A 26056-nucleotide genomic window follows, 5' to 3' on the forward strand; every position below is an offset into this window, starting at 1 on the left:
TGAGGTACCACTGTAGGATGCTCACCCTTTGTATCCAGGAACCCCTATGAACAGAAAAACTGAAAGTTTATTTTATATGTGGTAATGTTAAGGCATTCAAACATAATTTTTAAAATGTTTTTGTTGGAGTCAGTAATTTCCCATTATAATCTTTATCTGTAGTCCACTAATTACATACCTGTTCTCTCTATGCTGCTGTTTCTGCTGTTGCTAGTTTCTTTATGATATAATGTGTAGTCGGGTTTTGTGTTGTTTCTCTTCCCTTTGTTTTGGGCTCTATTCTACAGTATGTGGTGATTATTACAGTGTTTGAGGTTTCTTTCCTGTTACACCCTGTTGTTTGATCGTGGGGTATTGGTTGTATATCTGGTGTATTTTCTAGGTACTTCAGAATAGTGCTATCATTCTGTATTTATCTTTCATCTTCTGGCTTACTTTGTTTAACATAATATTTTCTAGGTCCATCCACGTTGCTGCAAAGTCCATGATTATATCATTTCTAACCACCATGTAGTACTCCATTGTGTATAGATACCATATCTTGATGTTACACTTGTCAGTTGTTGGACATCGAGGTTGGTTCCAAGACTTGCCTATTATACTAAGTGCTGTGATAAATAGTGGGGTGCACACATATATTGAGATGAATGTCCTTCCGGTTTGGGGGTAGATACCTAGGAGAGAAATTACTGGATCAAATGGCAGCTCAATTCTGAGTTCCTTGAGCACTCTCCATACTGTTTTCCATAGGGGTTGGACTAGGGGGCATTCCCACCAGCAGTGGATGAGAGTTCCTTTCATACCGCATCCTCGCCAACAGAGATTGTTCCTGTTATTTTTGATGTGAGCCATCCTCACTGGTGTAAGGTAGTATCTCATGTTGTCTTGATTGGGATTTCCCTTATGATGAGTGAAGGTGAGCATGTTTTCATGTGTTTGTTGGCCATCTATCGGTCTTCCTCGTTGAAGTGTCTATTCATTTTATCTCCCCATTTTTCTATGGCTTTATTTGGTTTTGGGGGACTCAGCTTTCTGAGTGCTTTGTATATTCTGGTTATCAGACATGGGAATTAAGCACTGACTGTCCAGCCCTGACTCCTGGATCCCAGACGTAGAAAAGACAGAGTTCTCCACAACAGCTCCTGGAACCAAATCTCCTCCAGGGCATCCATAATGCTGCTCTGACACCAACATGCGCCAGTTCTAAATTGATAACCTGACAATTAGGAAATGGGAACAACTTGATCTAAGAGCAAGGTGTCCTTCCTAAACAGCCAGTGATAAGACAAAATAGAAGACATGTCACTCTTTGATCTGTGCAAAAGCCAAGATTGCTATATACAGATGACTGGTTGTTACAACCAGGACTGGACAGTATGTATCCCAGGACCAACAACATCAACAACATCAACAAAAAGCACTAGCACAGGTCTACGATCTGTTCAACAAACAATATCTCCAATTCCAGAGGTCGGACTGAGAGAATCGCGACTGAATGGGTCTTCCGGAAGCATAACAAAAGACTATTTCCAGGCTCCATCATAGGAGCTATGTAATGACAAAGACCACCAACTACAGAAGATGGATTAAAACGACACTGAAAAAGCAGAATTGTTAGAACCACAAAGAAAGATTTCATCATAAGCTCCATTTCTTGAGCTGTACACATACCAAGATCTCTAGATACAGAGGTCCGATTTTACCATCCATGATGAAGCAGAAGTTTTCTATACACCAAAAAAGCACCAAGGGAAGAGTAAATGGTCATGCAAGGAGTCTGTAGTTAATCCCATGACAGTATACTTCAGGGGTGGAGAAACCCTGTATCTCCTAGGCCAAGGGAATTCCCTCTATTATATCCCCAACTGTGCCTATGCAGGGAGAAAAAATAAAAAGCACGAAATAATCATTTTTTCACATATAAATTTATTGATTGATAAATTTTTATTGATGTCTTTATTTTAGTGTAGATATTGAAGTGGATGTCTCCAATTTTATTTTATTTTATCTTTCTCTTTCTTTTTGTACTTCGGCATGGTTTGATTTCAGAACCGAGACTATTGTGTGGTTCTTGTCTTTATTGCTGTAGTGCTCACTGGATATTTAATTTGATATTTTTTTCTGTATTTATGTGGTGTTTCAATTACCCTTTTCATGTTTTCGCTCAAACTGAGGCTGAAAGCCTCTAAAGGACTCTGCCATTTTCAGCTTATTTGATTTATTTTATTTTATGTTATTTTTTAAATTTTTTTCTTATATTTTACTCCATTCTATTGCTTTTCTTTCCTTCAAACAAAACCACATAACTTGAATTATTGAGCTCTACCTCTCAAATAGAGGGGGAAACAAGGGAGGATACCAGGACCAAACAGATATATGATCACTAATAGTAAGCTAGACAAAGAGGGGACCACCTACTCTAGCAGCCCGAGGGGTGATGATGGGGGATATGGTTGCAGGAAGGGAACGAGGATGGGGGAGGACAAATTTGGTGATGGGTATTCGCCTGATTCAATTTAATATGTACCTGAAATACTTCTGTGAAAGATATGTAAGCCAATATGATCAAAATAAAAATAAATATATAAATAAATAAATAAAAAATAGAAAATTAAAAACAAGAATTGTTGGAAACATTTCTTACTTACTCTAAGCTAATGGAATAATCTACAAGAATACTTTTTTTCTCTAGCTGATAGAATCTACAATAATATTTTTCAAAGCTAATAAAATTAATCATTATTTTAGACAGTTATTTAGTATTGTGTAGACTACAGGTATATTTGGGAACTAGTGTTTTTCTTTTCTTTCCTTTTTTTTTTTTTTGATCACACCCAGGGGTTTGATCACAGCCAGGGGTTAATCCTGGCTACACAGTCAGAAATTATTCCTGTCTTGGGGACCACATGGGACATCCGGGATCGAACCCAGATCCATCCTGGGTCAGCCATGTGCAAGGCAAACGCCCTATTTTTGCGCTATCACTCAGGCCCCAATAAATACCTTTCTGATGTCTGTTTATGGTAAATGAAATTTATGACAAAGAATTTAGAATATACATAGAATATTAGATGGTTGTCTACTGATTACATTGACATTTAATGTATATTTTATAGCAAAAAAACATGTTACACTTGTGTAGTGTTAAATAATTAAGGATGGGGCTGGATGCTGATGGATGGAGGTGGATTTCTCTGTCTGCCATCCCAGGCCACGTGGCTCAGCAACCCCCATGCAGCCGGCGAGTTCCAGGCCCAGGTAATCGGCGTAATCAAGACTCACTCACAGGCAGGCATTAGGAAGAATCATCTTTATTTAGGCCCTAGCCACCACATGTCTGTGGCCTACTCATAACCTTTCAAGCATACAGCCATTCTAGGCTTGCCCTGCGTCTTATCCTCTTTCAGCCATCTCCCTCAGAGAGCCCAGCAGGGCCAAAAGGCAAAAGCCCTTAATCCCCTGGCTTCTGGGTTTATCTACCCATTCCAAGACCCCTCCCAGGAATGGGCCGGGTCTTGCAATTAAAGTCACACCTATTATCCGGTTCCCAAGACCCCTCCCAGAAATGGGTGGGTCTCAGATAAGTACCCTACACACTTGATCTACCCAACTTCATACTGCTGATAATTTTTTGCTTAAATATGAAACAGAACTCCCAATAAATCAGACTCAGTTCCAACTAGTCGTGAATCTGTTTGGTTCCTGAGTACCCACTTTTTTTTTTTTTTTTTTGGTTTTTGGGCCACACCCGTTTGATTCTCAGGGGTTACTCCTGGCTATGCACTCAGAAATCGCCCCTGGCTTGGGGGGACCATATGGGACGCCGGGGGATGGAACCGTGGTCTGTCCTATGCTAGTGCTTGCAAGGCAGACACCTTATCTCTAGTGCCACCTTCCCGGCCCCTAAGTACCCACTTTTGACGGACTCCTTGTTCCCATCCTCCTATCAACTAATCCTGAAATCCTTCTCAGTGCTGCCCAACTCAGCTGGCCAGCAACAGAGTATTCCTACTGAAATATGCAAATCAGTTTTCTATTATATGATGACACAAGCCATGATAAAACTAACTTCAATGTTAAATTAGAGTAGTGAAAAATACATTTAATATCATTAAATCTCTACTCAAAAGCAGTAATACATTTATCATAGGAAATAAAATACAATTGGAGTTAGGGTTAAGTATTTATATATGCTTTTCTTTTTAGGCCACACCCATCTATGCTCAAAGCATACTACTGGCTATTTGCTCAGAATCAATGTTAGCGAGACTCAGGAAAAGATATCTGGTGATTGGCATTGAATCCTGGTTGGCTGCATGCAAGACAAATGCCCTACCAACTATACTATCACTTCAGTGCCTATATATTTTTTTTATATTTTATGCTTCCAATTTCTGATATAGCTTGGCTTGAAGCTAATAATTCTAGGGCATTAGCAATATTCAGGTCATGAATTGAAAACCTATCCCAACTTCTTTTTTTTTTTTTTTTTTGCCATTTTGATTTCTTCCCCATAGCTAGTATGACAGTCAATGAGAAACATGACAACAGTTGACAGGCTACTTTGGGGAATATATTCTTTCAAATCCATTATGTATTTATAAACTCCATGCACAATGATATTTTCTCTTCTCTCTTGATATATTTCTTGTTTGAATGCTTTGTTCTGAGGTGGGAAAATCACATTTCGTATATTTTATCTGAAAATATAGACTCTTATTTCTGTAGGAAATATAGAGACATATTTATGAAAAAGTGTTAATTTGTAAATAAAAAACCTTAAAAACATTTAAGTCAAACCAGTTATTTCCCTCTTAAATTATAATATTTTTTACTAATTTTTATTTTTTATCCTTAAAACAATATATTAAATCTGGCATGTAGCTGGCTTAGTTCTCTCTTAGCCATGTGGAAAGCAAAACAAGATGTGAATTTTTTGAGAAAAAGGTCTCCTCAGGTCTTCTTAGTTACTTAAAAGAGCACAAAAGAACAAGCCGTGTTTAATTGGATCCAAAAATATCATGACAACTTTTCACTCCCTGAGTCTTAATTTAGGTTCTTATGTGTTATCAACAGCTTCACATCATTGCTTAAAATCTACATAATATAAATAAAATTATAATAAGAAAACAAAAAATAAGTGAGGCAGCATGGATTCTATTTTACTTCTATATAAAATTAAATTATATTATTGATATAATGTAAAATAATTTATAAAAATGTACTTCTCTGGCTAATGTGCTTATTCAGACATATGACAGTGGACCAGTAAAGAAATAAAGTTTTGCTATGTCAATATAATTAATGCATATATTCTAAAATTAGATGATAGTTTAACAATACAGTAAATATAAATTTGAAAAATTTACTCATATTATACATTTTATTTTTCAGCAAAACTTTAGATTTATAGCAAAAACTGAAAATAAACAAGTACCCATATACCTCTAGTGATCCCAATATCTAGAGAGTTCATTAAAAACATTATCTTTTTATGGCAGCAATAGTAATATAGGTAGGGCCAACCTTGCACAGGCCAATGCTGGTTTGATCTCCAGCATCACATGTGGTGCTGCAAACATGCCAAGTGAAATTCCTTGGCTCAGAGCCAGGAATACACCTTGGGCACAATCTTTTATGGCCCCCAAACATAAAAACAAAAAACATTCACATCTGATTGACAGTATTATTGATGAATGTAAACAGTCATAATCACTAGAATACATTGAATATTCTATGGCATTCAACAAATGCTCAATGAAATATCAATCATTGTGGCATATTATGGAATATATTTTAGTATTATAGTATTATATGGTACATTTTGTCCATACTATTTTTTATATTCTGCTAATTAACTCCAAATGGTAAATAGTTATCTTATTACTATCTCTAATTTTTTTCATAATATCATGTTTTAACCATTCTACACTTGACTCTACAAGACTGATTTTGACTTTGTCACTTACTAATATGTACTTAAATTTTGTTGTGATTTTTGTATGTTTTGAGAGCATATTTGGCTATGGTCAGGGCATACTCCTGGCTTTCCACTGATGAATCATTCAGCAAGACTCTGGGCTCATATGATATTTAGAATTGAACCTAGGTGAACCAAGGCAAGTTCTTTACATGATATACTATCTCCTTTTTCTCATTTGTGACTGCTAATGTCTTGAGAGCTCAATTTTTTTAATTTCAATTTGACTGTTGAAGGATATGCATATTCACAATAATAAATAAGGCATCTTTAAAAAACAAAAGCTTGATGTCTAGGGTATATTGTGTTGAAATGTTTCTAATTCCCCCTTAGTTGAATATTAAATTATGTTATTGCTCCTTTTATACAGTATACTAAGTGACATGTTAAGGCTATGTAAAGTGATATAAGCAATTTCTAAGTTGTTCTTGAGGGGCATTGGTGATGGAAATGTTGCACTGGTGAAGAAGGGGTGTTCTTTTTATGACTGAAACCCAACTACAATCATGTTTTTAATCATGGTGCTTAAATAAAAATATTATTAAAAATAAATAAAAATATAAAAGTAACTATATGTCATTTTGTATTTTCACAGGCATTGTACTTAAATTTCTTTCAATCCCAATCTTAAGTAAAATTCAGCAAATGTTTAGCAGCATTATAAGAAGCAATTTATGTTTCAATTCACATTTACTTATGTGTATCATGCAGCATATAGTTTATTTTTTATTTTAAATTTTTGTAGGGTTTCTATTAGAATAGTAGTCCTATTTATTAGTATTTTCTGATTTTTTTATTTTAAGAGTTAACTATTTTGAATAGCAGTAATTTATCAGTGTGTACTTTGCTAATATATTCTTTTAAAAATTTGTTATTGTATTCTTGTTCTCTTGATGATATTTTGACCTGAACAGAATATTACATTTTAGTAGATTCAGTTTCTTGGTTGTTTCTATAATGGAGTGTAGCACATCTTTGATGTTTTATATAAAATAACTTTGGGGCAGGAGCGGTGGCGCAACAGCAGGGCCTTTGCTTTGCACATGGCTAACCTAGGACAGACAGTAATTCAATCCTCCAGCATCCAATATGGTCCCTCAAGCCAGGAGTCATTTCTAAGTGCATAGCCAAGAGTAACCCCTAAGTTTCACCAGGTGTGGCCCAAAATAAAAATAAATAAATAAATAACTGTTCTCCTGTCCAAGGTAATGTTTCCTTTCTTTGTTTCTGTTTTTGTTTTGTTTGGGGGCAACACCTGGTGGTGCTCAGGATTACTCCTGGCTCTGTACTCAAAAATTACTCCTGGCGATCATATAAGATGCCAGGGATCAAATCTGGGTCAAATTTGTAAAAGGCAAACACCCTACACATTGTGCTATTGCTCTAGCCATCCCTTCTTAAAATAAAATAAAGATGTGTATAGTATTGCATTTTACATTTCTTCCTTTCTAAAGCTTTATTAGTGGATATTTGTAAAATTTGTGATTTTTTTTTTTTTTTTTTAGTTTTTGGGTCACACCAGGCGGTGCTCAGGGGTTACTCCTGGCTGTCTGCTTAGAAATAGCTCCTGGCAGGCACGGGGGACCATATGGGACACTGGGATTTGAACCAACCAACTTTGGTCCTGGATCGGCTGCTTGCAAGGCAAACACCTCTGTGTTATCTCTCGGGCCCGTGATGTATTTTTCTATGTTGAACAAAAAATTTATATTTATTTCCTTTTAGTTCACCACCAGTGATTTTCAAAATTTAATACTGGTTCTACACTAGTTGATTGTTCCTGGTTAGACTCAGATACTATTTCTAGCCGTTTTTAGAGAACTATCTGCAGTAATAGGGCTTGAACTTAAAACATTTTCATGCAAAGCAAGTATTTTGATACATGTGCTTTCTTTCTAACCTCAGCGTCAACATTTTCTATGTATTAATTATTTATGCATATATTTATTAAATAATTTATTATTTTATATAATATATATTATATAGCAATGTCTAGTTGTTAAAACACAGTTTGCTGATAAAACTACCTTTGTTTCATTTTATTGCTTTAATTCTTTGAAAAAACTAAATTCTTGCAGGACTAGTAGTTTGGACTATATATTCTGTTCCATTATGCTCTATAATATTTAACAGATGTTGCCTTGACTTTGTGTCTATAATTTTCTTGTTTCAGTAGCTTTAGTCCTCTAAAGTTTTCTTTGAATATTGTGTAGACTTTTCTTCTATATTTGTCTATTTTTTTCTTTTTTATTTTTCTATATAAAAGTGTGTATGTTAATTGTGTATACAAGCTAGTACTCAGGAGCTGATTTGAACTCAGTCTTCAAGGATTACTTTCACTATTGCTTAGGACACAGTAAATGCCAGAGACCAAATATGGATCTCCTACAAGTAAAGCTTACCTCCAGCCCATTTAACTATCTCACTGAAATTGCATACAAAGACACTGAATAGTCAGTTAGTTTACATCATCATATAGGTTGTTGAATTTTGATGTGTCATTGAATCTGTATCTAGTGGTGAAAAACCTGACATAACAATGTGAAGTCTTTCTGTTTATGAACCTGTAATAGCCCTTTGTTGATCAGAATTTTATTGTATTTAGATCTAAATTTTTTTCGGTACTAGTGTAAATGGTATTATGTTTTTGCTTCAGAATTCCCATAATGCTGACTAATAGTGCTTATTTACTTATAGTGTTAACTTTTTCCACAAATTTGTTTATTTTTTCTGATGAGATATTAAGCAAATTTATAATTTTATAATTAGGATAGAAGTCTATGTACTCAAAAAGCATAATTTTTAAAATATGTAAGTACTAATATATATATGTTTGTGATAAAAATGTATAATATAATTGGAAATTTAAATGATAGAGAAAGGCTACTTCACATATATGCAGATAGAACATGAACAATACTGTGCCAAATACTGACAAGAAAAAAATGAGGGCAGTATATTTATTTACCAGATTGTGTAAGTATGTTGCCTTTAAATTCAGTACTTCAGTGACTAATAAATTCACTTCCACTTTCTATTTTATAATTTTCTCAACTTTAGGGATTTTGTAGTGACCAAATCAACCAGGTATAACTGAATATCAGAAGGTAATAGATTTTAATAATATGCTTCAAAAGTTCAGAAACTTTGATTTAAATAAAAAATTTCTTCTCTTTTTGGATATTAGCAATTTATACTTGCAATATATGTCCTGTCACTTTACATTAATGGGATGTAGTTAAAAAATGTGCTTCTTTTCCAAAATCTCGTTAGAGGCATCATGATAAATTGATAAATGTTGACATGATAATAAAATCACTATCTTTATTTTTCTGTAGTGAAATGTTTCAGTTTTCAGAGTGTATTGGCACATTTGTATTTTCAAATCATTAGGAATAATTGTTCATTACAAAAGGATTTAATTGTCTTAGACTAGTTCTTAGTTAGTTCTTTGTCTTAGACCCAGTATTGTGTATCTGGGTAAGAGTTATTCTTGATGAATCTGCTTTGCATGGTTACTTCAAAAATTTCCTTTGGCATCAGTAAGTGCAACTCATCCTAGGTTTAAGTGCATTTAGAAAAGCTGACAGCATTGGCACTAGCCTGCAAAGAAAAATGAAAGCTGAATACCAGATCATGTTCTTTTCATAACCAGTCATTGCAGTGTCAGTAAACATCACAGTGGGAGACTTAAAACTAAAATAGTTGCAGTGTAACACTTTACATTTAATATTTAGTTTTTATGTAATTTATTTTCTCTCTGGCATCTGACCTTTTTCTCTCCAAATGAGACTCAAATTTTACAATAGGTGTCAATCTTAAGTATTGTTGATTAAATGCTTACATTTTTACTTTACTTTCATACTAAAATTCAGTGTTTTCACTGATTGCATGTTGTCTTTAAAATTTAAAAACATCAGTATAAACTAAGTTGTGTTTATTTGTGGGGCCACACCCATTTGATGCTCAGGGTTACTCCTGGCAGGGGATCAAACCGAGATCTGTCCTAGGCTAAGGCTTGCAAGACAGACTTCTTACCTCTAGTGCCACCTCTCCAGACCCTGTTTACCTAAGAAATTCATATATTGAAGTTCTAACCATCTACAACTCAAAATATAACTATTTAGTAATATATATCTAAAGAGGTAATTAGTTTAAAGGAATGTTATATGCTCAAAGAATGCCTGTCTTGAAGATAGCCAAAGGGTTGGGGAGGAGAGAGTTGGGGGGGGGGGCACTGGTGGAGGGTGGTATTCTTTTATATAACTGAAAACCAACTACAAACATGTTTGTAATCATGGTGCTTAAGTATATTATTTTAAAAAAGAAAAAGAAAAAGTTGGGCAAAAGAAAGATTTTATGGAATATATGAAAAGAAAAAAAAGAAATCCTTCAATGTCATATAGACGAAAACAGCCCAGCTAGCACCTTGATCTTAGTCTTCTACACCTAAAATTTTAGAGCAATAGTGCATTTTTGTTGATTAAGCTACACAGTGTTTGGCTCATTGTTACAGCATCTCTGATAGAAAATGAAAACCACGATTAATCAATTACAGGGCTAATAAAATTGTGGCTAAAGCAGCTCACCCAGCTTTAAGTTCAGTCGCTGGAGGCACATGGTTTACTTAGCGCTGCTGGGAGTGATTTCTGAGAACACTCTGATGTGATTCCAAAACAAACAAAAAATAAGTATTAACTACAGAAAAATATAATGTATAAGAAATTTAAAGATATGTATACAAGGAATTATGGACTTTGCATTAAAATTCATAGTTTGAATTTAAGATGTAACTTAGGAACAAATTAAAATAATTAAAACTGCAAAATATAAAAAATATTCTGAAAAATAGAAGAGGTCACCATGTATATTTGAATAATTTTATGGTGATTTCTCTGGTACATAATTCAAAAAAGATCAATCTACTGGAAAGGCCCACCAACCTACAATTCTTGACTAATGGATAAGTTTCATTGGTGAGAATCAAAATGAGCACACAGCAGAATAAAAGTAAAATCTAAGCAGAAATCACTGAGGCTCAGAATAAATGTGAATCATGAACAGATTATTAAAGCTAGAGTCGGGGACAAATTCTTTTCAGCTTCACTCTTTATTTTAAAATTCATTCATAGAATGTACACCATAATATTTACCTACTTTGAGCAAAATTCAAAAATCTTTATAAAATTTAGAGAGCTAAACAATCATTTCATTATTTGTATAATTACTACATAATTAATATTTAGACTTTCATTCCTTCACCCTTAAATGTTTGCACACAGTTAAGTTTGAGATCAGCAATGGCTTGAAAGGAGTAATGGATCCAGAATGCAACAGAGATTGCTGCAAAATTTGTTCACACCTTCAGATGATCTCACTTATTTTACACACCCTCTCTTTAGGGGGGCTGGTGATAGGCCACATCTAGGGCCATACACTCAGGGCTTACTCTTAGTTCAGCACTCAGAAATCACTCTTCCTGGCTATGGTCAATGAGACCATGTGAGATGGAAAAACAAGCTGTGGATAAGCAAAACGCTCTATCTGCTGTGCTATTGTCCAGATTCCTTACTCTTTTTTTTGTGTGTGAGGGAGGGTATTGTTTTGTTTAATTACTTTAAAAATTAACTAATAAATATTGTTTTTCAATTTGATTTTATGTAAATGATTTTTGTCTTTAAGGGGGACTGGTATGCTTGTTAATCACACTTTTTTGTTGTTGTTGTAGGCAGGTCCATAGGGGTACTTTTGGGAAATAAAAATAAAAACAAGAGATTTTTCTGGTCCTGAAATAGACCAAAGAAAATTATGAAGACTACATCTTTCTGCCATGCAAATTTTTAGCTGTGGGAGTTACCACTCAGCTGCAAAAAAACCCCAAAGGACTCACCACCTCAGAGAAGGGTGGAACCCTCAGAAAAAGAGAGTAGAATGCCTGTCTTGAAGACAGGCAGCTTGTGGCTGGAGGAGGGAGATGGGGAGCACTAGTGTTGGGAATGTTGCACTGGTAAAGGAGGGGGTTCTTTTTTATGACTGAAACCCCACTACAATCATGTTTGTAATAACAGTGTTTAAATAAGGATATTATTTAAAATAAAAAAGAAAAGAACAAGAGAAGCCACTGAAGAATTTATGTGATTATGAGATTATCAACCGTATAAGGTCATTCTGTGACAATGCTCAGATTAACTTTTATGTATGCCAAACTCCAGATAAATCCATCTCCTGGAAGCCATTTTTCAGAGGTTGCAATTGAAGCCTTGTTCTCTGATGAACATGTACCTCATTTCCTTTCTCTAGGCCTCATTCTTGCACATTTCCCCTCTGGTGGAGCTTTTGTTCACTCTTCTCCCTCCCCCCTCCTCCTACTCCCCTCCCTCCCTCTCGCCATCCCTCCCTCCCTCCCGCCACCCCTCCCCCTTCTCTCTCCTTCCCTCCCCCCTCCCCACATTATTGTCTCCCTCTCTCAATCTCCTTGTGACTTTGGGTGGGGGGGGCTGATTTTTGGGTCACACCCAGCAGCGCTCAGGGGTTACTCCTGGCTCTATGCTCAAAAATGACTCCTGACAGGCTCGGGGGACCATATGGGATGCCGGAATTCGAACCACCGTCCTTGTGCGTGCAAGGTAAATGTGCTACCTCCATACTATCTCTCTGGCCTCACCTTGTGACTTTTTAAGTTCAATAAAAATCTCCACTTTGCTTTAGGGCCAGAGCCATAGCATAGCAAGGAGGATGTCTGCCTTGCCGGGCTTGATCCCCAGCATTTCATTTTTGAGCTCACCAGGAATGATTCTGGAAGAGTCAGAAACAACCAGTGATCACTGCAGGTTTTGGCACAGAAAAAAGTCAAGAAAAGAAGACAAGTTAAAAAAAAAAAAAAAAAAAAAAAAACTATGTCGCTTCACTATTATGCCACATCTTGATATACATTCTGGGGGGCAAAAGCAAAGGAGAACACATGCCTATCCTTTGGGACTGACCTGATTTAAATCACGCATTTGCACTTGTAACCAAGGTGGAACAAGCAGATAAAAATGTTTTCTTGGGGGTCGGAGAGATGGTGCAGCAGTAGGGCGTTTGCCTTCTATGCGGCTTACCCAGGATGGACCACGGTTTGTTTCCCTGACATCCCATATGATTCCCCGAGCCAGGAGAGATTTCTGAGCACAGAGCCAGGAATAACCTCTGATCGTTACCAAGTGTGCCCCCTTAAAAAAAGAAAGACATATATTTTCTTATATAAAATGTTAATTAATTCAAAACTAACTCATGTGCAATCTTTAGTAATTTTTTTCTATACTTTCATCCCACATTTTAAAATTCCATGTTAAATATGTTTTGTGGTTTTTTGGTTTACTAATTTAAGAAATGATATATATGGTAGTCTGTATCTCTTAGAATACTGTCAGAAATAAATACTTAAAAGAGCTACTGCTGTGTTTGCCCTATTATAATGCCTCAGTACATGCCAACATTTGGTGTTTTCTTAAATGGAATAAAATTTGATAATGTGTGAAGGGCAATCTATATTTCTTAACACAGGATTAATGAAATTGTAGCTTTATCATTATTATTGAAGGGATTTAAAACCCAAATATAACCATTGTGAAGTTATATTTAGTCCCCATTTACTGAAGATATAGAAAACATGTAATTTTGTTCAAATTCATTTTAAGAAAGACTGCATTGACCAGAACGATGGTAGAGCTTGTCAGGTGCTTGCCTTGCAAGAAACCAACCTGATTCATTTCCTGTCATCACCAGGAGTTAGTCCTCTGTGCAGAGACTGGAGTAAACCCTGAGCTCTGCTAGCTGTGCCCCACACCCTCCCCAACTTCCTCCAAAAGAAGATTAACATTGGAATTACTAAACCTATTTAAATATGTAAATTTACAGAGACTTTCTATTGAGTAACAAAAGAATTACATTTAGAACTAGAACAAATAATAGAAGTCCCTGCTCAAAGGTCAGGTTTAATCATCTGACCTAAATGACTTGCCAATTCAAAGAGAACTTTGTAAATTAAGAGTGAGTACAGAGTGAGGCCAGAACAATATCACAGTGGCAGGGCATTAGTCTTGCATGTGGCTGACCTGGGACAGACCCTAAATAGATCCCCAGCATCCCATTTGGTTCCCTAAGCCTGCCAGGAGCAATTTCTGAGCAAAGAGCCTGGAGTAACCCTCAAATGCTGCCGGGTTGTGGCCAAAACAAAAACAAAAACAAAAGTGAGAGTTTAATACTTCACGAAAACAAGTAAGAACTCAACAAGTTTTAGCCTAAACTTTTTCTAGACATAAGGCAAACTTCAACTTTTAGAGATCTATTAGAGCAAATAGAATGAAAGTTTTCTAGAAAAAAATCTGAACTGCCTTATAAAGTTTAATAGGATAATATAAAATATAAAGTATGCAGCTGCAATTATCTAGTAAAATGTTATGGATTGCTTAAATAGTAGAACTTGTCATTTCTATAATTGCTGCTTAATAAAAATGCTTTATTTAAGGATTTTCATACCTTGGACATTATAGTCTATAGCTTTTCACATTGCTTATGGTCATGTAATGAGTGATAAACCTTGTCAGAATCTAAATACTAAATGTTTGTTGACTGACTCTAGATATTTTTAGCATATAGTAACTACATTGTATTGCCTTATTAATTCATTCATATGGGTGTCCACTGTATATATGTATTGCCATTATAGCATTAAATATAGATTTAGGACTTTATTCTAATAGGCTTAAAAAGCTCACATTTAGTATTTATATGAATTGTAATTGACAATGTCCAGTATACTAGGTCAAGACTCACTATTTTTGAAAACATTTTAATTTGTGTATTTTATTGTTGTTGATGTAATGGCAGTTGGACTTGGACACGCCCCTTGGATAACCCTATTGTAATGATAGTTGGACCTGGAAATGCTCCTGGACATGCTCATTGGACATGGTCCTGTTATGATCCTTTGTCAAAACTGGTATAAAAAGAAAAAACTTGGACAATTATTGTGGGGCCCAGGATTGTGACCAGAATTATGATAGCTAGTCAGCAGAGGGTGAGAGATAAAGCATTGGCTAGATGCTGCCTACTTTGTATCTAACTCAATCCCTAATATACATGCCTTCCTATTTTTTCACTGGCTGGTGAATCTCTGTCTCTCTCTGTCTCTCTGTCCCTGTCTCTCATTCTCTGTCTGACTGTCTGTCTGTCTGTCTGTCTGTCTGTCTGTCTGTCTGTCTGCCTGCCTGTCTCTCTCTCTCTCTCTAGTCTATTTCTCTCTGCTTTCTTTCCCTTCCCCTCCAGGGTCTCCAGGGCCTCCAGCACCTCCTGGGTGATAGTGACACCCTGGCAGGCCTTACTTCTGATTCTGTGCTCAGTCATCACTCATGTTGGTGCTCTGGAACAATAAATATGCAAGATAGAGAACATGCTTATAAGGCAAGTTACTTCAGCCACTTAAATTTATATATATATATATATATATATATATATATGTATGTATGTATATATATATATATATATATAAACCATTGTTAGAAACAAATAATCATCTCCTAATATTTTAACAATCCACTTTATGGCCCAATATAATGAAAAAGTAGAGAATTTTTTGTTTGTTTTTATGAAACAAAACAATGATTTTACTATATGCTAACTAAAAAGCTTAGGATTACTTTGCTAGAGAGTAGTTTATAAGTTAAAATACCAAAATAACAATTTACTTCAATGAATATTTTTATTCTTAAAATCTTATAATATTTACTATATGTATGAATTCATATAGGTTATTTAGACAAAAATAACATTAATTTTTTGAAACAATGCTATGAAATAGGGAATTGTAAATTAAACTTTATTTTTAGTATTCACATAGAAACTGATAACAAGTTAGTGATGTATCTAGATAGTAGTGCAGTGGGTGAACACAACTAGATGTAAAAAATTATAGTTTTACAGAAAAATATTTTAATTTGTGTGTTTTAGCAAAGCAGTGTATGAATGATTTCTCCTTAATCATTTTTGTGCCCATTAATAGATATTTTCAGAAGTGGCTTCATTTAACAATTGAAATGATTTGATGATGTCAGAATAACAAAAACTCTACATACAACTAGTTATTCCATTCAATTATTTTAGTTCATTATTATGAGAGCAGCATATTGTACAGAAAACATTATAAGCACATACATATATTTTATATGCAATTATAATGACAATTTCTAAACCAAACAAATAAATAACCCCAGTTAAACAATATGCCAATTTGCAAAAGTGCTAGCTCTAATTTTTTCCTTATGGAGGCAGTCATAAAAATGTTCTTTCATATATATTTCATTATTTGTTATCTGGAGTATACTTCCAGTTCCCAGAGTTCATCAGAGGAATTATCTATAGGAGATTCTCAAACAAACCACTTGCTTCTTTACAGTAAGAAGGAGAAAGAAATTATATGAAATGAAAAGTTTAAAAATGAAAAAAGAAAAACTTCAGAGGTTCTTGAGTGGTGCCTCAATGGATAAAGCATCTGCCTTGCCCTTGCTAGCCTAGGACAAATTGTGGTTCAAACCCCCGACTTCCTATATCGTCCCCCAAGCCAGGAGCAATTTCTGAGTGCATAGCCAGGAGTAACCCTTGAGTGTCACCGGTGTGCCCCCCCCAAAAAAACCCAAATAATCAAGAAAAGAAAATCTTCAGAGTATAAAAAAACAAAGTAAGATAAAAGAAAAAAAGATAAGGATTTTCACCTTAAGATTCAGTCTACAACTATACATAGGTAGGTACTGTTTTTAGTAATTTTATTGTGACCAAAGGGAATTACAAATCTTTCACAGTAATACTTAAGGTACATAGTGACAATTATTCAGGGCCATTCCTATCACCAGCGTTGTCCTTCCTCCACCCCTGTTCCCAGCATGCATTCAATATCTCCCTCATTTGCCCCAGGACTGCTTCTCTGTGTATAGTTTGTTGTAGACTGGGTATTGATTCTGTTGTAATTGACCTTGGGTTTGGTGTTTAAGTCTGATCATTTTTTTATTTCCTCTCAATGTACCCTTCATATTTTTCCCCCTCACTTCATGAGGCAGATCAAGATGATTCAAGTTATATGGTTCTGTTGAAAAAAAAAAAAGACTGGGAGGATTCCATCTAGAGGTTATAAATATCAATTTAAAAAAGAAAGGGAAAGAAAGGGGAAAAACAAAGCAAACAAATAAAACAAAACAAAAACAAAAAACAAAAACAATAAAAAAGCACCAAGCTACTCAAAACAACCACCATTATATAATAACCACGAGAATGAAAGAAAATTAAAAAAAATTAAAATTAAGAAAAAAGAAAAATAAAAAAGAGAAAAAATAAATAAAAAGAAGAAAAACCTAAGGAAGGAGGGTTGGTGTGACAAGGTTTTGTGCTTTTTTTTGGCATAAGCACAATAAGTATTGGGGAAATCAGAAAAAGAATTCCTATGGCCTAAGAGATACAGGATTTCTCCACCCTTGAAACATACTGCCATGGGAACAACTACAGTTTCCATACACTCTCATTTTCACACCCAAAGATCTTTTTATGGTGCCAGAAAATTTTCTGTTCAATTGTGAATGATAACATCATGCCTCTGTAGTTGAAGATCTTGGTATTTGCACAGGTCATGGGACAAAGGGATAGAGTCTCTCTTTTCAGTTCTAGAATTTCTTTTCCATCACTGCTGTTATAATCAGTCTTCTGTTAATTAATGGTCTTGGTTTTTGCTCAGATCCCAGGACAAAACCTAGAATGGACTCTTTCATTAAGGTTCCAGTTCTGGGGCCCCGAGAGATAGCACAGCGCGTTTGCCTTGCAAGCAGCCTATCTAGTGGTTGGTTCAAATCCCTGTGTCCCATATGGCCCCCTGTTCCTGCCAGGAGCTATTTATGAGCAAACAGCCAGGAGTAACCCCTGAGCACTACCGGGTGTGACCCAAAAACCCAAAACCAAAAACCAAAAAAAAAAAAAAAAAAAAAAGGTTCCAGTTCTGTTCAGTCACAGCTATCAAAGTTCAATCTCTGGAATTAGAGATCCTGGCTTTTGTACAAATCCTAAGCTGAAACCTAGGCTGGGATCTCTCTTATTAGTCCCACAGTAAGTTCTGCTCCATCTTGGTTGTCAAAGTCAGTCTTCTGTAGTAAGTGATCTTGTTTTTTTCACAGAGCAAAGGAAGATGTGTCTTTTGATTTTATCTTACAGTTAGGTAATGTGATAGGGAAATCTGCTCTTAGGTCAAGTTGTTGCCGTTTCCTTGTTGTCAGGATGTCATATCAAAACTGGTGCAAGTTGGTGCCAGAGTGGTATTAGGAATTTTTCAGGATGAATTTTGCTTCCTGATGCTGTTGCAGGGAACTGTGTCAGTTCTAGATCTGGGATTTAGAGTTCAGGGTTGGACTGTTGCTGTCCGATCACATGGAGTCTAAGTTGGGTCCACATGACAAATGTTCAGGGTGGAAGGTGCCCCTGTATTATTAAATGTATGGGTTCTTATCCCTAGTAGATAAGAGCTTGTTTCTGTGCAAAAGATTTCCCCCTTTTTAAAGTGCCTATGTAAAAGGGAATGGTTCTACCACACTGCTTAGTACTCTAGATTCAAAAATCATGTTTCTCCTAAAAAGCTCCAGCCTCTATATAACCCAAAAACTCTTATTTATCAAAGCCCATCACCATCAGTGAGGAAGAGCCTTGAAAGTATAAAACCCTCCAACACTGATGCACCAGCTCAATGTTTTTTACTTATTTTTACAGTATTTACTTATTCCTCTTTTCTTTCTTATCTTTTGTTTTCCCCTCCTTTCTCTCCCTTTCCGTATATCAGCCAATTACTTATCTTTTCTTAACTCAATTATTTCTTAAGAGTTCAGACCCAGGCTATGAGTGTCAGGCCTCCACCAACAACCTAAAAATAGATCACTAATGTTTGTCTTTACATGGGCATGAGTTTGTAAACAGTGGATTCCTCTCTGATTGCCAGACCTAAAATGTAAACAATCCATGCCCAAGGAGTATATAGCTTCTTTATATATTATCCCACCTCCTCCTCCCTTCAGAAATCCTTCTATCTTCTCGTCCCCCAACCCTGTTTCATTATCCTCCCTTATTTAACTCTCTTTACCCTCTGTTCTTAGCCCAATAAGTACTGAGACCAACCTCTTGCTCCAATAAACCATCACCCAGCTCCCAAAGTGAAAAAACACCCTCTCAGCCCCACATCTGTGCCTTGGCAAGAAACTATAACCAACACTCCTATTGACTCAAGATTTGTGGCCCTTCTTCTCACCCTCCCAAATATGGACTGTTGCATTCTACCGTTTCAGCTCCAGAAGAACTCCCAGCCCAAGGACACTACCTGATTCATTATGGCTGCAAATTACTTCTTAAACTCAACAAGACCATGATGTGTGATGAAAATGTGCCATGGATTTCACCCCCCACAAGAATATCTCAAAAGACTTAGTGGGGAAGCTAAAATATGCTTTATATGTTTAATACCTCTATAATAATTTCTCCTAGTCTGTATATTACCAAATGTAAGGTAGTCTCTCAAACACCTTCTTTTCTATAATTCCTTTCTTATATTCATTTTTATTTATATATTCATAGATTTTTTTTCTCTCTTTAACTTCACCTGTTTTGGCTCTGCTTCTTATGAAAACATACAAGAATAAGTCTTGCATGGGATAAAACTCAGATCAAAATCAGAGCACAAAGAATCTGTAGCCTGACATTCTTACCTCAAAAGCACTAGCAATATAATAGGGCACCATTCCTTTTTGCAAAAGCATACTAAAAAGGGGGGAGGGATTTTATGTATAGAAACAAGCTCTTATGTACTAGAGATAAGAACCCATACATTTCATAATACAAGGGCGCCTCCCACCTTGAACATTTGTCATGTAGACCCAACTTGGAATCCCTATAATCTGACAGTGACCATCCAATCCTGAGACCTAGATCTCAGACATAAAACTGACACTATTACCCGAAACAGCACCAGGAACCAAATTCCCCCTGGGAAATTCCTAATAACCTCTCTAGCACCAATTTGTGCCAGTTTTGATATGACATCCTGACAAAGAGGAAAAGGCAATAACTTGATCTAAGAACAGAACATCCCAAGGTAAAATGATATCAGAAGACACATCGCCCTTTAACCTATGCAAAGACCAAGATTACCAACTACTGAAGACTGACATTGACAGCCAAGAATGTGCAGAACTTACCCTGGGACCAATAAAAAAGACCCTAGCCTATGATTTGGCTAAGGATCTGTACAAAAATCAAGAGATCTGACTGTAACAACTGCGACGGAATAGAACTTCTGGAATCACAATTTTTTTTTGTTTATTTTCGGGCCACACCTTGCGGGGTCCTGCAAGCCCCCCCGGAGGGGCCCGGCCAGCAGGAATCAGTTGAGAGGCTTACGGACGACCGCACCTTTATTTAGCAGGGCTAGAAGCACGACCACACCTGTGAAAAATCTGAGAGAGGTTAGTAATAATGACCTTAGACAATCAGACCGTTCAAAGGTGATTTTATTGGGGTCCTGCATCTCTTATATAGGGAAGGTGAAGGGGGCAGGCAAAAGGTGGTGTCAATCATACTTTTGGCGCGAAAGCCATTTCATTACTCCAAATAAGGTAAGACTACACAACTCAGGCTAGATGAAACAAAGGAAGTAAATCATTCTCCAAATAGGGCAAGTGGGCGGTGGGCTAGGGGGCAGGACAACCTACAAGTCATTTCCAAGAAAACATTTTGTGACCTTCTTAGCTGCATTCCTAACTCTTAACAATTAGGAGGTGGGGGTTAATGTTCTACAGAAATAATCTTAGACAGACAATGTAACATATACCTAATGATAAATGCCTTGTTAATTCAGGAATGTAGTTAAGGGAGTAAAACCTTATTTCTGGGAATGGTACCGGGCTGTGTTTGCTCTTCTCTGGGCCACAGAGTTAATTATCTCCTGCAGCTGCCCATTCTTTCCTGTTAACTCAAGGACTCACAGCAAAACTGCACGTAGGCAGCTTGCAGGTGAAAAGCTGGACTAAGGCAGAAGACAGCAAAATGGCCTCTGACAAGTCACAGTATCCAACAACACCTGTTTGATGCTCAGGGGTTACTCCTGGCTAAGCACTCAGAAATTGCCCCTGGCTTGGGGGGGGACCATATGGGACACCAGAGGATTGAACCACTGTCCTACCTTGGCTAGCACTTGCAAGGCAGACACCTTACCTGTAGAGCCACCTCGCCGGCCCCTGGAATCATAATTTAAAAACTCTATTTCCAGGCTTTGCCCTAGGATCTGTGCAAAAACTGAGATCACCAATTATAAAAGTCTGATTACTACAACAGAGATGTAACAGAACTTCTAGAACTATAAATAAAGATTATTCCTAGGCTTCGTCCTATGACCTGTGTAAATACCAAGATATCGACCCTATTATATCATCCACAACTGAGTGGAAAGATGCCTGGCACCATAAAAACACCTTGGGGAAAGAAAAAGGGGTGTACGTAGCCTATAGTGGTTCTCATTACAGAATGCTTCAAGGGCAGAGAAACCCGAAATCTCTTAGGCCAAGGGAATCCCTTTTTAACTTACTATGCCCTTGTGACATGGAGATTCCTCCAAAAACTGGAAATCAAGCTCCCATACGACCTAGCTATACCACTCTTAGGAATATACCCTAGGAACACAAAAATACAATACAAAAATCCCTTCCTTACACCTATATTCATTGCAGCACTATTTACCATAGCAAGACTCTGGAAACAGCAAGATACCCTTCAACAGATGAATGACTAAAGAAACTGTGGTACATGGAATATTATGCAGCCGTCAGGAGAGATGAAGTCATAAAATTTTCCTATACATGGATGTACACGGAATCTATTATGCTGAGTGAAATAAGTCAGAGAGAGAGAGAGAGAAGACGCAGAATGGTCTCACTCATCTATAGGTTTTAAGAAAAATGAAAGACATTCTTGCAATAATAACTCTCAGACACAAAAGAGAAAAGAGCTGGAAGTTCCAGCTCACATCATGAAGCTCACCACAAACAGGGATGAGTTTAGTTAGAGAAATAACTACGTTTTGAACTATCCTAATAATGAGAATGTACGAGGGAAATAGAAAGCCTGTCTAGAGTACAGGCGGGGGTTGGTTGGGGAGGAGGGAGATTTGGGACATTGGTGATGGGAATGTTGCACTGGTGATGGGTGGTGTTCCTTACATGACTGAAACCCAAACACAATCATGTATGTAATAAAGTTGTTTAAATAAAAAAAATTAAAAAAAGAAAGAAGAAGCACAAACCTTTTGACGTAGTTGCTGGTTGGAATTTTTTGACCGTTTCTTCTTCTTCCTTCCTTTATTTAATTATTTTTTGTCTTTGTTGTTTTGATTTTTTGTTTTGCTTTTTTTTTTGCCTTTTTTAGGTTTTTTTTTTGGTCTTTTTCATAGTTGCTGGCTTTGGTTTTTTGTTTGTTGGTTTTGGGTATTTTTGTTTGTGTTTTTTTTTGTTTCTTTTTGTATTTTTCTTGTTATAGCTTTGTTGTTTTTTGTTTGTTATTGTTTTTTGGTTTTGTTACCATTTTCTTCTCTTTTTCCTTCCCTCTTCTAAATTGATATTTATAACACCTAGAAGGATTCCTCCTAGTGTTTTGTTTTTGTTTGTTTGCTTGTTTTTTTCTTTCTTCTTTTCTTATTCTATATTTCCAGCAGAACCACATTGCTTGAATCATCTTGTTCAGCCTCATAAATTGAGGGGGAAAAAATGAATGGTACCAAGTCTAGATGATTGCATGAACATTTAGTGGAAATAAAAAATGATCAGACCTGAACATCGAAACCCAAAGTCAACGACAATAGAATCTATATCTAATTCTCAGCAAGCTGTACAAGTGGGGACCGGTTATACTAGTATTCTGGGCAGTAAAGGAGGTTGATATGGGATGCATGCTGAGAACTGGGGTAGAGGGAGGACATCACTGGTGGTGGGAAAGCCCTGATTCATTGTCACTAGATACCTTAAATATTACTGGGAAAGATTTGTAATCCTTTAGGCCACAGTAAAAAAAAAAAAAGGAAGAAATAAAGCATATCAGGCAGAAGAAATTAAATTTGATCATAGTTTTGTCAAAACGTTACTGCAGATAGATATTTAAAGATGAAAATTTTTATTTGTGATTTTCAATGTTCTTAAAAATTACTTTTATACAATGACTATATTCAATTATTGAATGAGTATGTTCTGGAGATTTTATGAATTAAGGCTATTCAACTTTAATCTAAATTAACCCTAGCATATGCTGATCAGATATTGTTTTTAAAAGTACTTCTAGCAATACTTTCTTACTTGAATAAATATATGAAAGCTTAATCTCTGATTTCAAATTCATTGCTTATTTACACTCCATAACAAAAAGAGTCAATGTACTAACATTCTGAAAAATAATAGTTTTATAACTAAATTTAGTCCATAGTAATAATTTTCATGGCTTATAGGAACCTATTTTGCTAAATTTCTTTGGTTGTTTTTGTTCTGTTTTTTTTTTTTGGGGGGGGGCCACACAAGGCAGTACATGTAGGGATTACTCCTGACATGCTCTAGGGACTATACAGGATGCCAGAGATCAAACCTGGATCAGCAAAGTGTTTTCATAGAGCTTAGGAACCTGTTTTGCCAATGTACAACGGTTAGAAAAAACAATGACTTCACTGCATCCTTGAGACCACATTTAATATCTTCTAGTGTAGTTCAATTTCTTTTTGGGATTGTCTGGGCCTTTTGTTTACTTATAGAAAATAACTTCATCCCCCTTTACTACCTTATAGATGCTATTTCCAAAAAATGCTACAAATAAACAAATTGAATATCTGAAAAACACCTATAATAATTTTGTTATTAAATTATCTATTTTTTTATTTTTTATTTTTCCATAGAACTAACAATTTTGACATTTGCTTTTTTTTTTAAGTAAAACAAACTAGTTTTTATTTAAGGAAATTTAAGTGTATGGTTCTGTGTATAAAAGAGCAGTCTAAAGAGAGCAGTCTTCTCCAGAACTTTCTCATTTATATTCTGATTGATTTTCTCTCTCTTAATGATTGCTTTTTATTGAATAACTCTTGATTTTTGACATACTGGTTTTATTCCCAAATCTTCTCATATATTTTCTATTTCTGTGTAAAAATATTTGTAAAACCCAGGACATTTAATTCTATATAAACACTGTTTTCCAATTCTATAGCTAAATGCTTATTGACAACATATTTAATTTCAATATTCTCAAAACGTTCCATTTACATTCATTATCACTGTTAAGTTTTAATAAATCAAGTTTATCAAAAATATAAACCATCTCAATGAATGTATCTCTCTGTGCCTAGTTTCTCTGACCAAGATAAAAGACAATATTGCTGCTTGCACCTCTCTCTTTTACCTAAACTCTCCTATAATTCATGAAGAAATTAGTCTGATTTCTAAAATATAACCAAACCATATATATTCTTACAGTCACCATAACTATGTTTATTTTGTGATACAGCTAAAAAATTATTTTATGCACTCTGTTCTACCATGATTGTATTCCTTATGATAGAGGCAATTCTATCATTATAAATAATAATGATATATCTCATTCTCATGCTTAATACTTTATTAATACCTTTGAATTAAATCATGTATTTTGATCACAGCTTACATGATTCTAAATTATGCATACACTATCTGTTTCACCAATATGCTCTCTTTCTACCAGGCTAACTGAGTTTCAGCTCCTCTGGTCTTGTTCATATTTCATAAAAATGCAAGTTTGTATTCAACCTGGAACCTGTGCAGAGACTGATAACAGAATCTCTCAGCACCCATCTTTTATTATTTTTTCTTTCTATAATATAAGCACTTCAATTGAAGTTGTAATATTACTGGTGGTGGCAGATTATATTCTAACTTTATTGAACTGTGACAAAATTCAGTGAAATGTAATGTAAACAGAAGTAACACACCTTACTTTCATGTTGTCTCCATAACAATTGTTATTGGATGACAACTCTTTTGCTCTTTTATCCTGTCATGAAATAGTAAAAGTCTGGAGGAATCTTGGGAGTCTGAGATTTACAAAAATGTACACAAAACACGTATAAAAGATTGGGGAATGGATATGTGATAAATAAGCCATATGCCCTAAATCACTGCACTAGAAATCCACTTCTTTCATTTTTATCTCTAATGGAATAATCCCTATCTAATTTTCTATTCTTCACATGTTTTAAAAAACTCAATTCATTCACCATTGATTAAAGTGGCTTTTATAAATTTATATTTTATTTGAATTAAAGGGAGAGAAATGAATATCATTATCTTATTCACATATAAATATGCTTCATACAGAATATATTACAAAAAGTAACTTGATTATAGAATCATCTTATTTATCTTTCTAATATAGCACGTTATGCTGTAATTTAAACACTGCATAATTTTGGAATTCTTTTTTCCATAATACTCTTGTTATTAGATAATTTCTAAAACAAAGTTATGCTTCATTCTGTCTGTATGTTGCTGGAAATAGTTGCATATTAAGTCATTAACAGTCAAAACAGCTTCAGGATGGTTCATGGAGCCTACTATTTATATTCATGTGGCTTAATAAATATCTATATTATCAGTTGCAATTATATCAATTTTGAATTTACTAAATTCATATACAGAAACAGAAAATTATTACTGAGGATGGTTTATCTTTGAGAAAGTATAGTAACTTCAGAATAAAGTCTATTTTAACTTGGGAACTTTGTAAGGAATTCTTCATTCTGCCAGAGGATGCAGAATAAAATGTTCTATTATCCACTGTCTTACACAAAAAGAATCCACTCACTAAAGAAAACTGATAAATCACTGCAATAGAGCTAGAAATCCTATCACAAATGTTTTAACTCCAATAAAGAAATGAGTAAAAGGCAATGTAGGTTCGATCTTGTTATTTAGTAAATTAGTTGGTAAATATATTTCCAGAAAATAATGGTAAAAGCTA

This window comes from Suncus etruscus, chromosome 8, assembly GCF_024139225.1.
Source record: "Suncus etruscus isolate mSunEtr1 chromosome 8, mSunEtr1.pri.cur, whole genome shotgun sequence".
NCBI classification, from domain to species: domain Eukaryota; kingdom Metazoa; phylum Chordata; class Mammalia; order Eulipotyphla; family Soricidae; genus Suncus; species Suncus etruscus.